Below are 15,346 nucleotides of genomic sequence, written 5' to 3' on the forward strand. Positions count from 1 at the left end.
TGCCTTCAGTTCATCCTATGAATTTGGTACATTGTCTCTATTTTGTGGGTAAGGATTCTGAGCATCAGCCCACAATCTCACTTTCAGCCAGAAAGTGGTGAAGATACATTTCAGATCCTTGTGTCAGTATCCATATGCTACACTGCAGATCAGTACTCAGCACAGAAAGTCTCTATATATTGAAAGAGTTATATATATAAAGCATTTTAATGATTCTTCGTATGCAACATGCTAATAAAATTTGATGGTTTTTCGTGACAACAATTCCTAAGAAAGATGAGAGGAGAAGTCCTTGGTTAACTAAGCACAAAACTATTAAACCATAGTAACAGAATAATAAATTAGACGAACACTATAATTGGGGGGGAGGGGAGATGTGCACATTTAAAATGTAATTTAGGAAAGCAGAATTTATGGTATTATAAGAACAGTTACTGTTAAATATTTTAAGACTTCAAATTTTTATTTAATTCAGAATGAGAAATGGCTATCAAGATTAATTACACCAGCAAAGTGATAGCTCTTTATTTCACTATTAAGCTAGTAATAATACTATGCTTGACTCTTTTTATTCTCTCAACAAATATTTATTGAATTCATACTATATATCAGTTACAATTCAGAATTCTTTTGTTCCAGCTCTGAACAGACAGAAAATACCCCTATACCTATGGGTTTTTATTTTATCTGAGGAACAGGCAGAAAACTGACAATAAAAAATAAAAATGAGGGAGGAGAATTCCTAAGATGGCAGAGTAGTAAGATGTGAAGCCCACCTGCTCCTACAAATACATCAAAAATATATCTACATATGGAATGATTTATACAGAAAATTTTACTGAATGCTGGCAAAAGATCTCAGAATTCTGATAGAGCAAGCAAATCTTCATGAAACTGGGTAGGACAAAAGAAAAAAGAAAAAAAATGAGAAAGGAATCAGGATGACACCTGCACCCCTATGAGGGAGCTGGGAAAGAAGAAAAGTTCCTGCATCCTGGGAAGTACCCCCACTGACAGGGAGATCAGCTAGGACAGAGGAGGATCTTTGGAGTCTCTGAGGTGAACACAGCAATAAGTTTATTTCAATTAAAATGGAAACAGTCATGCTTAAATAGTCAGTGCTACTGCCCTGTATTCCCCAGCCTGAAACAGCAGACCACTGGTGTGGGCAGGGGTTGTAAACTAAAACTCAGGCTTTGGAGACCAGACTCAGGGAGATAACTGGGGCTGCTGCATGGGGAAAAAAAATGGGGTTTGGTGGCACAGAAACAGCCTAGAAGGACTAGAGTCTAGGGCAATCATATTTGAGGATATAAGCTGAGGAAACCTGGACTGGTTTAGAGGCCAGGTGCCATTGTTTAGGGGTGCTGGAGGGAAGGGTGGAATCTACCATTACAGCCTTGTTCCTTTGGCAGCAGGATACCATCTATACCAGCTCAGAAATCATAGTGCTAACAGCCACTGCCTGGCAAAGGGAGGTGTTGTGGGAGTAGCCACCAGACTTGCCAGCTGTATGGAGTAGTATGGCAAACCTCCTGGCAAAGGGAGTGATCATAGGAGTCACTTCCATCCCCAGCTCAAGGAGCAGTCCCATGAACCACTTCAGTCTTCCTCATGGACCCCATTCCCAGCAGACGCCCAGTTTTAATGAGAGGTAGTGAGCTACTGATGCTCTCATCACATGCCCTGAGTGCACATGGGCCACCACCACCCCTGAGAACTCCAGGATCAGGCACCAAATGTCACATCTACACACCTGCCATCAAAGGGACCACAAATATAGAAAGTTAGACAATACGAGATGACAAAGAAATGTATTTCATACAAAGGAACATGATAAAGACATACAAAAACTACTAAATTAAGAGGAGATATGCAATCTACCTAAAAACAATTCAGAGTGATGATAGTAAAGAGGATCCAAAATCTCAGAAAAATAAAGGAAGTACAGATTGAAAAGTTACAAGAAATATTTAACAAAGGGCTAGGAGATTTATAGAACAAGCAAATAAAGATGAACAGCACAATATTTGAAATGAAAAAAACACTAGAAATAATAAATAGTAGGAAAATTGAGGCAGAAGAATGAAAAAGTGAGGTGGAAGACAGAGTGGTGAAAATTACTCCCACAGAAAAGAATAAGGAAAAAGTATGAAAAGAATTGAGGGCACGCTAAGAAACCAATGGGACAACATTAGACATATGGACATTTGTATCATAGCAGTTCTGGAAGGAGAAGAGAGAAAAGGCCAGAGGAAATATTTGAAGAGATTATTTGAAGAGATTATTAGGGAAGATTAAAACTTCCCTAATATGTGAATGGAAATACTCCCTCAAGTTAAGGAAGCACAGAGAATACCATACAGTATAAGCCCACGGATAAACACAGCAAGATATATACTAATCAAACTGACAAAAATTAACAAAGAAAAAAATGTTAAAAGCCACAAGGGAAAAATCAACAAATAATATACAAGGGAACCCCAATAAGGATATCAGGAATTTTTCAGCAGAAACTCTGCAAGCTAGAAGGGAGCAGCAAGTGATATTTAGGGTAATGAAGGGGAAGAACCTACAACCAAGACTATTCTACTCAGCGAGGCACTCATTCATATGCAATAGAAAAATTAAAAGCTTTAAAAACAGGCAAAAAGTAAAAGAATTCAGCACCACCAAACCAGCTTTACAACAAATGTGAGAGGAGCTTCCCTAGATTGAAAAGAAAAGGCTACAACTAGAAACAAGAAAATTATGGATGGGAAAGCTCACTGATAAAGACAAGCATACATGAAAGGTAGGAAATCATCCACACAAAAATATGATATCAAAACCAATACTTGTGAGAATAGGAAAGTACAAATGCAGGATATTGAAAATGCATTTGAAATTAAGAGACCAACAACTTAAAAACAATTCTGTACATATACAGAATTCTATATCAAAACATTGTGGGATCCACAAAGCAAAAAAGTACAATAGATACACACACACATAAGAAAGAAAGAAGGAAAGAAAGAAATAGCAAATATAATACTAAAAATAGTCATCAAATCACAAGACAAGAAAACAAAAAGGAAGGGAAGAAAAAAAGTACAACATCAACAAATCCAAAACAATTAAGAAAATAACAGTGAGTGAATATATACAAACAATTACCTTGAATGTAAATGGATTACATGCTCCAACCAAAAGCCATAGACTGGCTGAATAGATATTAAAACAAGGCCCATATATAGCCTGTCTACAAGAGACCCACTTCAGATCTAGGGATACATACAGACTGAAAGTGATAGGATTGAAGAAGATATTCCATGCAAATGGAAATCAAAAGAAATCTGTGGTAGAAATGCTCATATCAGACAAAATATACTTTAATTTACAAGAGACAAAGAAGGACACTACCTAATGATCAAGGGATCAATCCAAGAAGAAGATATAACAATTGTAAATATATATGCACCCAGCATAGGAGCACCACATTAAAAAAGGCAACTGCCAACAGCCATAAAAGGAGAAATCAACAGTAACACAATAATAGGGGATTTTAACACCCCACTTACATCAATGGACAGATCATCCAAACAGAAAATTAATGAAGAAACACAGGCTTTAAATGGCACATTAAATCAGATAAGCTTACTTTATATTTACAGAACATTCCATCTGAATGCAGTAAAATACACATTCTTCCCAAGTGCACACAGAACATTCTCCAGGATAGATCACATCTTGGACCATAAATCAAGCCTCACTAAATTCAAGAAAATTGAAATCATATCAAACATTTTTTCTGAACACAATGCCATGAGACTAAAAATCAACCATAAGAAAAAAAAAAGAAAAAGAAAAAACTACACAAAACAGAAACAGATGGAACCTAACAATATACTACTAAACAATCAACAGATCATTGAAGAAATAAAAAAATATCTGCAAACAAATGAAAATGAAAACACAACAAGCCAAAACCTGGGGGCATAGCAAAAGCAATTCTGAGAGGGAAATTTATAGCAATACAATCTCACCTCAGGAAACAAAAATCTCAAATAAACAACCTAACCTTATACCTAAAGCAACTATTGAAAGTAGAACAGACAAAACCCAGAGTTAGTACAAGGAAAGAAATCATGAAGATCAAAGCAGAAATACATAAAATAGATGTGAAGAAAACAATAAAGAAGATCAATGAAACCAAGAGCTGGGTTTTTGAGAATATCAATAAAGTTAATAAATCTTTAGCAGACTCATCAAAATAAAAAAGCAGAGGGCTCAACTCAATGAAATTAGAAATTAAAAAGGAAAAGTTACAGCTAACACCATAGAAATACAAAGGATCATAAGAGACTACTACAAGCAATGATATGCCAATAAAATGGGCAACCTAGAAAAAATGGATAGATTCTTACAAAGGTACAACCTTCCAAAACAGAACCAGGAAGAAATAGAAAGTATGAATAGACCAATCAAGTACTAAAACTGAAACTCATTTAAAAACTTCCAAAAAGCGAACAAACAAACGAAAACTAATGTCCAGGACCAGATGGCTTCACAGTAATGTATTTTTTTGGGAAAAAAAAACCATAATTCAAGGTTGTAAAAGATTTATGCACCTTAGTGCTCATTACAGCACTATATGCAATAGCCAAGGCATGGAAGTATGAAAGCATCCTAAATGTCTATCCTAGAGAAATGGATAAAGAAAATGTGGTGCGTATATACAATGGAATATTTCTCAGCCACAGGAAAGAATGAAATAATGTTATTTGCAGCAACATGGATGGACCTAAAAATTATCATGTAAGTGAAATAAGTCAGCCAGAGAAAGACAAATAGCCTATGAGATCACCAATATGTGGAATCTAACTAAAAATTGTGCAAAAGAACTTACAAAACAGAAACAGTCTAAAAGATTTTGAATCCAAACTTATGGTTACCAAAGAGGAAATGTGGAGGGGTAGAGATAAATTAAGGGGCTGAGACTGACATATACACACTACTATATACAAAATAGATAGGTAATAAAGACCTACTATATAGCACAGGGAAATCTACTCAATACTGTGTAATAACCATATGGGAAAATAATCTGAAAAAGAATGGATATATGTATAATTGATTTACCTTGCCATACACTTGAAACCAACACAACTTTGTAAGTTAACTATACTCCAATAAAAAAACTTTTTAACAACTGAAGGAAAGTATTTTCAATGGGGATGCTGTAGAAATAGCTAGTTTTTATTGGATTTTTATTTATGACGTTTTTCTATATGATTTACATGCATAACTCCATTTGATTTTCATAACCACACTGTCAGGTTGGGCATGTTATCATTTATATAATTTAGGTTAGGAAACTTAGGCACAAATACATTAAGTAGTTGGTGAGAGTCAAGGTTGGCAATTTGTTTCTTTTCTTTTTTATTAATTAATTGACTTCAATTTTCAGTTTTGAGATTAAAAAATTGAGCAGAAAATATAGAATTCCTCATATCTCATTCACTCAGAATTCCCTCTATTAATAATATTGCACATTACTTCAGTACATTTGTTAAAATTGATGAACCACTATTGATTATCATTATTAACTAATTAATATATTAAAGGCCATAGTTTACATTACATCTCACTCTTTGTGTTATACAGTTTTATGAGTTTTGACAAATGTATAATATTGTGTATATACCACTGCAATATTACAGAATAATTTCACTGCCATAAATATCACCTAGGTTCCTTCTCTTTTATCCTTCTCCCCTTCTCTCTGGCAACTACTAATCTTTTTACTATCTCTATGGTTTTGCCCTTTTCAGAATGTCATGGAATTTTACAGTATTGGAATTTTACAGTATCTTGTTCAGGCTGCTATAACAAACATACCATTAACTGTGTGGCTTAAAACAACAGGCATTAGTTTGCCACAGTTCAGGAAGCTGAGATATCCAAGATCAAAGTGCTGACAGATTCAGTGTCTATTGAGAGCCCAGTTCCTGGTTCTATGTACAGCTTTTTTCTCTGTCCTTACATTGCAGAAGGGAGCAAGGGAGCTTTCTCTAATAAGGGGTCTAATCCAGTGTATGAGAGCTCCATGCCTGTAACTAATTAACTTCCAAAGGCTTCATCTAAAAATGCCATCACATTGGGAATTAGGTTTCAACGTGTGGATTTCACGAAGACAATATTCAGTCTATGGCATATAGTTACTTAGCCTTGACAGTCTGGCTTCTTTTACTAAACATGTATTGAAGGCTCCTCCATGACATTTCATTGCTTGATAATTTATTTATTTTTATTGTTGAAAAATAATCAATTGTATAGATGTACCACAGCTGCTTCTTCTTCTTTTTTTTTTTGGTCAGCTTTGAAAAGGCTGCTGTAAACATTTGTGTGCAATTTTTTTTTCAATGCATTTGGAACACTATCAAGGAGTGCAATTGCTGGATTACATAATGACTAATTTAGTTATTTAAGAAACTGCTAAATTATCTTCCAAAGTGGCTGTACCATTTTGTACTCCTACCGGCAATAAGTGAGAATTCCTGTTGCTCTGTATATCTTTGTGGACATTTGGTATTTTCAGGTTCTTTTGTTTGTTTAGTTTTAATCTTCCTAAAAGTTATGTAATGGCATCTCACCATCTTAATTTGCAATTACCTAATGATGTATACTGAACATTTTTTTCACATGCGTATTTGCCATGTATAGACCCTCTTGGTGAGGTGTCCAGATCTTTTGCCCACTTTTTAATTGGATTGTTTGTTTTCCAATTTGTTTCTTGTGGCCAAAATTTTAGCAATTATGTTATACTGACCCGTAGAGTACTGTACAGACAATGAAACAGGGTAAGGGGACAGAAGAAATTTGTAAGATTAAGAGTCTACTTTATATTTTACATTGAAATGTGAGGGAAGGCCCTTCTGAGGAGGGACTATTAGAGCTGAAATCTGAATAATGAGAAAATCATTACCCAAAAATATCGAGTAATCAAAGGGGTTTTCATTAGACACTCTGAGTGACAGTTTCCTAAACTGTGAAATAAAGCTGTCTTGGTTAAGAAATGCTCTTTGCTTATATCAACTGGATGAATAGAATCAACAAATTATCTTTCAATGGAGCATCTAATATATTGGCTGTACTTACTTCTTTCTTCTATGCAAGTATCTGGACATTGCTGTAGATATATTGTTACTAGAGTATACAAAATTTATCGATACTTTGTGTCTTATTATTTTCAAATGAATACTTTTAAATTAAATTTCAATGGAAAAGTAAGGCTGTTTAAAGCCTAGAGATAGATAGATAGATAGATAGATAGATAGATAGATTTTTGCCAATTAATGCTTAATTTGCCCAATAATCACATCATGTGTATTATTTAGCATTTGAGTTGCAAGTCACCAAAACTGACCCAGGCAAACTTAAGATAGTAAGATATGTATTAAGCGATGGACATTAGGTAGATCATAGACAATTCAGAAAGGCCAAAAATCTGTTATGTAGTCTGGCATATTCCCTCCAAATCCTACCACCTCACTAGCTCAGTGAAGATAATACTGCCATTGCTCTGGTGACACTGCCCATTGAAAATCAGCAGTAGAATCCTTGTTGCTGCTGTCACTGTAAATTGGTTGTCATGGCTACACTTGCTCCTATTTTTTTTTTCTACACATTTTTTGCTTTGCCTATAAGCTTCAAACTGGGGAGATAGGTATTTCTTATTGGTAGATCCTAGGTCATGTAAACACATTCTGGCTGCAAGGGAAGCTCAGTAAATTTGGCTTTTTTAAAAAACTACTTGGCATTTTAAACTTCATAAACATGATACAAATGCAAATAAGGCAGAATGATCTCCAAACTTTGGAAGGAGGTTAGGTATGAGTGGCCTGAAAGAATAGCAAGTTTATTTGGTATATTATATTTCAGAATATATTTTTTGGAAAAAAAATGTACTCTTTCATTCTCTAATATTGTTGTATTGTCTTAGAATTTTTAGTATGATAGATAGAAAAAAATGTCAACAATTTTTTTCCTGTCGTGTGTATGTGCCTTTGTAATGCAGCATTTTAGTCCTCCCCTTTAGAGTTGATTTTTCTATCAGTGTGTCTTTTACTTGCTTTGGACAACAGGAACCTAGAAATGTTGTAAGTAGAGATGAAAAAGTGCAAGTGTATTAGGGCTCGTTCTTTGATAATCTTGGGAACTCGGTCGCTGGCATAATGTGAACAAGCTTGGAGAGCCAGCTTTGTAACAAGTGACACACATCCCAGTCTTCCCTTTGTCTTCCTAATGATGGCAAATTCATTAGTGTGACTTGGTGACGTTAGAGGAAGCTGCCAAAGACTAATCCAAACCACAGAAATGAGGAATAAATTAATCATTTTTTAATATATTAAATTTTAGGGTGATTTATTCTCAAGAAATGCTATTATATTTAGTGTTTACTCCATTAAATATATCACAGAGTTTTTTTTTTTCCCTTTAAATTGATACTTAAAGCAAATAGCTAAAAATTAACTGAATATTATTTGTAAACATACCTGGACATGGTTTATAAGTAGCTTCATGGAAGACCATGCATTTATTTCTTCAGTATGAGCTATCATTTATCTTCTTTCTGAGTTCTTTTTTTTTTTCTCTTTCTTTTTTTTTTTTTTGTCTTTTTGGACCAAACCACAGTGTGTAGGGATTCCCAGGCTAGGGGTCAAAGCAGAGCCGTAGCTGCTGGCCTACGCCACAGCCACAGCCACAGCAATGCCAGATCCAAGCAGTGTTGGTGACCTACACCACAACTCATGGCACCGCCAGATCCTTAACCCACTGAGCAAGGCCAGGGATTGAACCCACATCCTCATGGATACTAGTCAGGTTTGCTAACCACTGAGCCACTACAGAATTCCATCTTTCTGAATTCTTTAAACAGTATGGCATCTTGCATACTTAACACTTTTCAGATAGATACTAGTGTGAAAAACTTTTATTTTTGGTCTTCTACTCATATATCAGTCACTTTCAAAATCAAAGTCCATTATACCAAAGAAGAAATGAATGACAATTTTAGATCAAAAAGAAAGTTGATAATTCCTACCTAGAAAAATAGAACAATGACATGAACTCTAATGTTTGGCAGGTAAGTGATTCAAAGCTTTCATAGCACTCAAAGACTATCTAGATTGCTGTGGATATAGCTCTGTGGGCAGTGTACCATATATTTTCACCAAGGAATACTAGTCAACTTGTCTGCTGTCAGTAGAAAAAACTTTAAATTGTAATAAACATGATATTTTTGATAGTTTTCACTGAATATCCCAGTGAATCAATTCCTAAACTGAATTTATATGTGATATGTGAATGACCTGTTCAATTTTATTGTTGTCGTGGAAGCCTAAAGTATTTTTTCCCAAAGGATTTTCCTCCAAATTATACATATTGAGCGAAGACTACTCTTCATTATGCCAAACTTGCAATTACTTCATATATATATATATATATATATATATATATACATATACATACACACATACACATATGTAATTTACTTGAAAGATATGAAAATATGTTTCTAAACTTGCTTGTTGCAGTTATAGAGATTAATTTTAGATAAACAGAAAGGTTTTTGTGACTTTGCTTCTATCATGTTATTAATCTCATATCCTCATATTTGATTGTGTTTGTAATATTTCAACCAAGTTATCTTGCATAATTTAATTTTAAATGGTTCAATATTTAAAGGCTATTAACACACATCTATATGAATAAGAGTGAATTTTATGGAAAATAAATTTGAGTCAATACAAATTTTTATGGATAGTATATGTAGACGAATGTACACTTGTGCAAATCCAAATAAAAGGTCTGTGTATTAAGCCAATGAAATCAAGAAAAGTAGGAATTTAAGTTATTACCAGAGATAAATATTACAAAAATATGATTTAAAGTATTTTACTAGCTGATTTGTTTCAGCTTCTCTATATAAATAGCACAATAATAGAAAAATGAATCTAAACTGAAAGAAGACAAAGTTTGAGTTGTCCAAGAAATGGAGTAGTAAAAAAGGTTTTAATGGCCAGAATCTCAAAGAGCAACATGACGACAAATAACTATAATATTTATAAATCATAATATATAATTTCTAGCTAAAATATTTATTTATTCACTTAGAATAGTACCCATTTTACCATACTGAGTCTTCAAATAAGGGGACTGGAATTAAGGTGGCAGAGGAGTAGGATGTGGAACTCACCTTCTCTCACAAACATATCAAAAAATAAATAAATTTACATGTAGAATAATTCTCAGAACACCTGCTGAAAGCTGGCCAAAGACCTCAGACTTCCCAAAAGGGTAAGAAAACCTCCAAATAACTGAGTGGAACAAAATGGAAAAAGAGAGAGAGAGAGAGAAGAGGAAAATGAGGAATGGGGACTGGACCAGCACTTCTCTGAGGGAGCTGTGAAAGAGGAAAGGAATCTGTACACTGGGAAGTCCACTGACGGGCAGGGAGATCAGCCTCAAAGCCTTGGAATAAAGCACAGCAGTCAGTCTGAAGAGGGCAAAGCAGAGAGAGAGCCACAAAGATGATCATTATCACCACCCCTCTGGCATACCACAGCCTGAGACACTCTGGTGGGGACTGGGCATTTAGGTTTGAGTTTCAGAGGTCAGTCCCGAGGAGAAGACTAAGGTTGGCTATGTGGAAACAGACTGAGGGGACTAGGGAGTGGTGTACCACAGCCCAAGCAATGCTGGAGGAGATGTGGGCCCACCAGAGAAGCAAGGCATCACTGTTGGGGAGGGTGAGAGGAGGGGAGGGGTGGAACCACCATATGAGCATCTTTCTCTGTGCACACAAGCTCTTGGGCAGCAGGGTGCCTCTTACACAGGCTAGGGGAGTGGGTTCAAACCACTGCAGCCATCTTGGACTCCAGAGGTGGGCAGTGCCCTCCACCATTGAGGGTTCTATGCCCCAGGGGTTGCCACCATGGAGGGCCCTGCAATCAATCACTGCCTATTGCCCCCACCTCCCTGGGAATGCACACACCCAGTCATTGCCACTGGCAAGGGCCGCAGGCACAAATCCCACCTCCCTTGGGGTCACCGCCACTGGCAAGGACTCTGCAACCAGGCACAGCCTACCACTTCTGCCTCCCTGTGGGTCACCACCACTGCCAAAGTCCTGGCAACCAGCCTCCATTTGCAGGCACTGCCCATTACTCCCACCTTCCTGGAACCATGGGCAGGCTATGCACCTGCATACCCCCTATCAAGAGGCTAATGGCCTGCACACACTGAGAAAAGAGACAGCAACCATCCAAATCAAAAGCAGCCCTCACACCAAAAATGTAAAAAACCCACACAAGCTATCCAGGGATGCTTTCACATATAATTAACCCTCTAAGATTATGGTAGATAATTGCTTTCCCTAAACTCACTATGTAAGAAAAACATAAGTAAAATGAAGAAGCACAGGATGCATTCCTTGTTAAAAGAGGAGGAGAATTCCCTTCATGGAGAAAACAAGCAAACATATCTCTGCAGTCTAACAGACACCAAGTGAAAAAAACAAGGTAATGAAAATACTGAAGGAATGAAGAACAGCCATCAACAGTAAGGAAGATTGGTTTTTTTTAATTGCCACACCTATAGCATATGGAGCTTTCTGGGCCAGGGGTTGAATCTGAGCCACAGGTGTGACCTGTGCTGCAGCAATGCCAGATCATTAACCCACTGTGCCAGGCCAGGGATTGAACCTGTACTACCAAAGAGACAACTCTAGGTCCTTGCCCCACTGCACCACAGTGGGAACTCCAAATGCAGATTACTTTAAAAAGGAGGAGCCAGAAAAATTAGAAAATTCATTTGCCATGATGACAGCTGAGCTAAAAACATTGAACAGCTGAATGAATAATGTAAAGGAATGGATAAGTGACTTGGAAGGTAGAATAATGGAAATCACTCAATCAGGACAGCAGAAAAAAAAAACAATACGTTTATAGAAACCAAAAATAAGAGAACACAAGCATAAAATAAAAGGAAATCATCCAGCCAAAAAAAAAAAAAAGAAAAAAAAAGAAAGGAAAGAAAAGAAAAGAAAAGGAACAAAGAAGAAACACAGAATTAATTGGAAAATAAGGTTTAAAATGGCAATGTATACGTATCTATCAATAATTACCATAAATGTCAATGGATTGAATACTCCAATGAAAAAATATAGAGTGGCAGACTGGATTAAAAAAAAATAAGAGCCTACAATATGCTCCCTACAAGAGACCACCTTGGGGCGAAGGACACACAGCTTGAAAGTGAGGGGATGGAAAAACATTTCATGCAAATGGAAATGACAAGAAAGTGGGAGTTACAATACTCACAGCAGACAAAATAAATTTTAAAACAATGGCCACAAAAAAAGATAAGAAGGACATTAATGATAAAAGGATCAATTCAAGAAGAGGATATTATATTCATTGACATATATGCATATAATATAGGAGTACCCAAATACATAAAACAAATACTAACAAATATAAAAGGAGAAGTTGATGGGAATACAGTAATAATACGGGACTTTAAAACCTCACTCACATCAATGGACAGATCTTCTAGACAGAAAATCAGTAAGGCAAGAGACATCCTAAATGACACAATGGAATAGTTATTTAATTGATATTTTCACAACATTACATCCAAAAAACCCAGAAAATACATTCTTTTCAAGTGTACATGGAGTATTATCTATGATTGACCACATCCTGGGGCACAAAACTAATCTTAACAAATTTAAGAGTATATAAATTATTTCAAGCATTATCTTTTCTGACCACAATGGCATGAAATTAGAAATCAACCACAGGAAAAAAAATGAGGAAAAACAAACAAACAACCACGTGGAGACTGACTAACATGCTACTAAAAAAAAAAAAAAAAAATGGGTCAATGAGGAAATCAAAAAGGAAATTAAAAAATACCTTGAGATGAACAACAATCACACAAAATCTATGGGATGCCACAAAAGCAGTTCTTAGAGGGAAGTTCATAGTGATACAGGACTCTCTTAAAAAAGAAGAAAAATCTCAAATCAACCATCTAACCTACCACCTAAAGAAATTAGAAAAAGAAGAACAAACAAAACCAAAAGTTAGCAGAAGGAAGGAAATCATAAAGGTCAAAGAGGATATCAATAAAATAGAGATTTAAAAAGCAATAGAAAAAAAAAATCAATAAAACCAAGAGCTTGTTCTTTGAAAGAATAAGCAAAATTGACAAACCTCTGGCCAGACTCACCAAGAGGACAGATAACCCAAATAAACAAAATAAGAAATGAAAATGGAGAAATCTCAACTGATACTGCAGAAATACAAAAAAAAAAAAAAAAAAAAAAGAGAGAGAAAATACTATGAACAAGTATACGCCAAAAAATTTGACAACCTAGAAGAAATGGACAACTTTCTAGAGATAAACAGCCCACCAAAACTGAATCAAGAAAGAGATCATTTGAACAGATTGATCACTAGAAATGAAATTGAATATGTAATAATAATAATAATAATAATAATAATAAAACTGATTACAAACAAAAGTCCTGGACCAAATGGCTTCACAGTCAAATTCTACCAAACATACAAAGAACTTATAGCAATCCTTCTTAAACGCTCTCAAAAGTTTGAAGAAGAAGGAACACTCCAAAAGACATTTAATATAGCCACCATCACCCTAATACCAAAATGAAAATTATAGGCCAATATCTTTGATGAATATAGATGCAAAAATTCTCAACAAAATTTTAGCAAACTGAATTCAACAACACATAAAAAAGATGATATGCTATAACCAAGTAGAATTCACCCAAGTTCACAAAGATGGTTCAACACATGCAAATTAATCAATATAATATATCACATTAACAAAAGAAAGTGAAAAATCATATGATCTTCTCGTTAGATGCAGAAAAAGCATTTGACACAATTTAATATCCATTCATGATAAAACACTAAGGTGTGTATAGAGAGAAATATCTCAACATAATAAAAAGCCTTTTATGGCAAACCCACAGCTAATATTATAGTTAATGGAGAAAACTGAAAGCCTTCCTGCTAAAATCTGGAATAAGACAAGGATGCCCACTATCACTGCTTTTATTCAAAATAGTATTGGAAGTCCTGCTACAGCAATCAGACAAAGAAAGAAAGAAAAAAGAAGGAAGGAAAGAAAGAAAGAAAGAAAGAAAGAAAGAAAGAAAGAAAGAAAGAAAGAAAGACAGAAAGACAGAAAGAAAGAAAAAGAAAAAGGTATCTAAACTAGAAGAGTTAAAACGTCACTATATGCAAATACACGATATTATATATAGAAAAGCCTAAGGACTTCACACAATGCTACTTGAACTGTTCAACAAGATTAACATTCAGAAATCAGTTGTTTTTCTGCATACTAACAATGAAATATTAGAAAAGGAACATAAAAAAGCAATAACTTTTAAAATCACACCTCAAAAATTAAAATACCTAAGAATAAACCTGACCAAGGTGGTGAAAGAATTATATGCTGAATCCTATAAAACATTAATCAAGGAAATTAAAGAAATCCAAAGAAATGGAAAGATATCCTGCTCCTAGATTGGAAGAATTAATATTGTTAAAATGGTCATACTACATAAGCAATCTACAGATTTAATGTGATCCCTATTAAATTGCCCATGACATTTTTCACAGAACTAGAACAAATAAACCAAAAATGTATATGGAACCATGAAAGACCCAGAATTGCCAAAGCAATCCTGAGGAAAAAGCAAATAAACAAACAAGAAGGAGGCATAAGTCTCCTAGACTTCAGACGATATTACACAGATATTGTAAGCAAAAGTGTGCTATTGGTACAAAAACAGACATGTTGATCAGTGAAACAGAATGGAGAGCCCAGAAGTAAACCCAGATACCTATGGTCAGTTAATCTCCAACAAAGGAGGCGAGAATATAAAATGGCAAAAAGACAGTCTCTTCAGCAAATGGTGCTGGGGAAATTGGACCACCTCATATAAGTCCATGAAATTGGAAGACATCCTCACACCATGCACAAAAATAAACTCAAAATGGCTTAAAGCCTTAAACATAAGACAAGACACCATCAAATTCCTAGAAGAGAACATAGGCAAAACATTCTCTGACATCAACCTTATAAATGTTTGTCTCCCAAGGCAATAGAAATAAAAACAAAATAAACAAATGAAACTGAATTAAATTTACAGGCTTTGCACAGCAAAGAAAACCATTAAAAAAGAAAAAGAAAAGACAACCTAAAGAATAGGAGAAAATAACATTTATTATTTTTTAATATTACCATCAAAGGGGGAATTATT

The sequence above is a fragment of the Sus scrofa genome, chromosome 8 (genome assembly GCF_000003025.6).
Source record: "Sus scrofa isolate TJ Tabasco breed Duroc chromosome 8, Sscrofa11.1, whole genome shotgun sequence".
NCBI lineage: Eukaryota > Metazoa > Chordata > Mammalia > Artiodactyla > Suidae > Sus > Sus scrofa.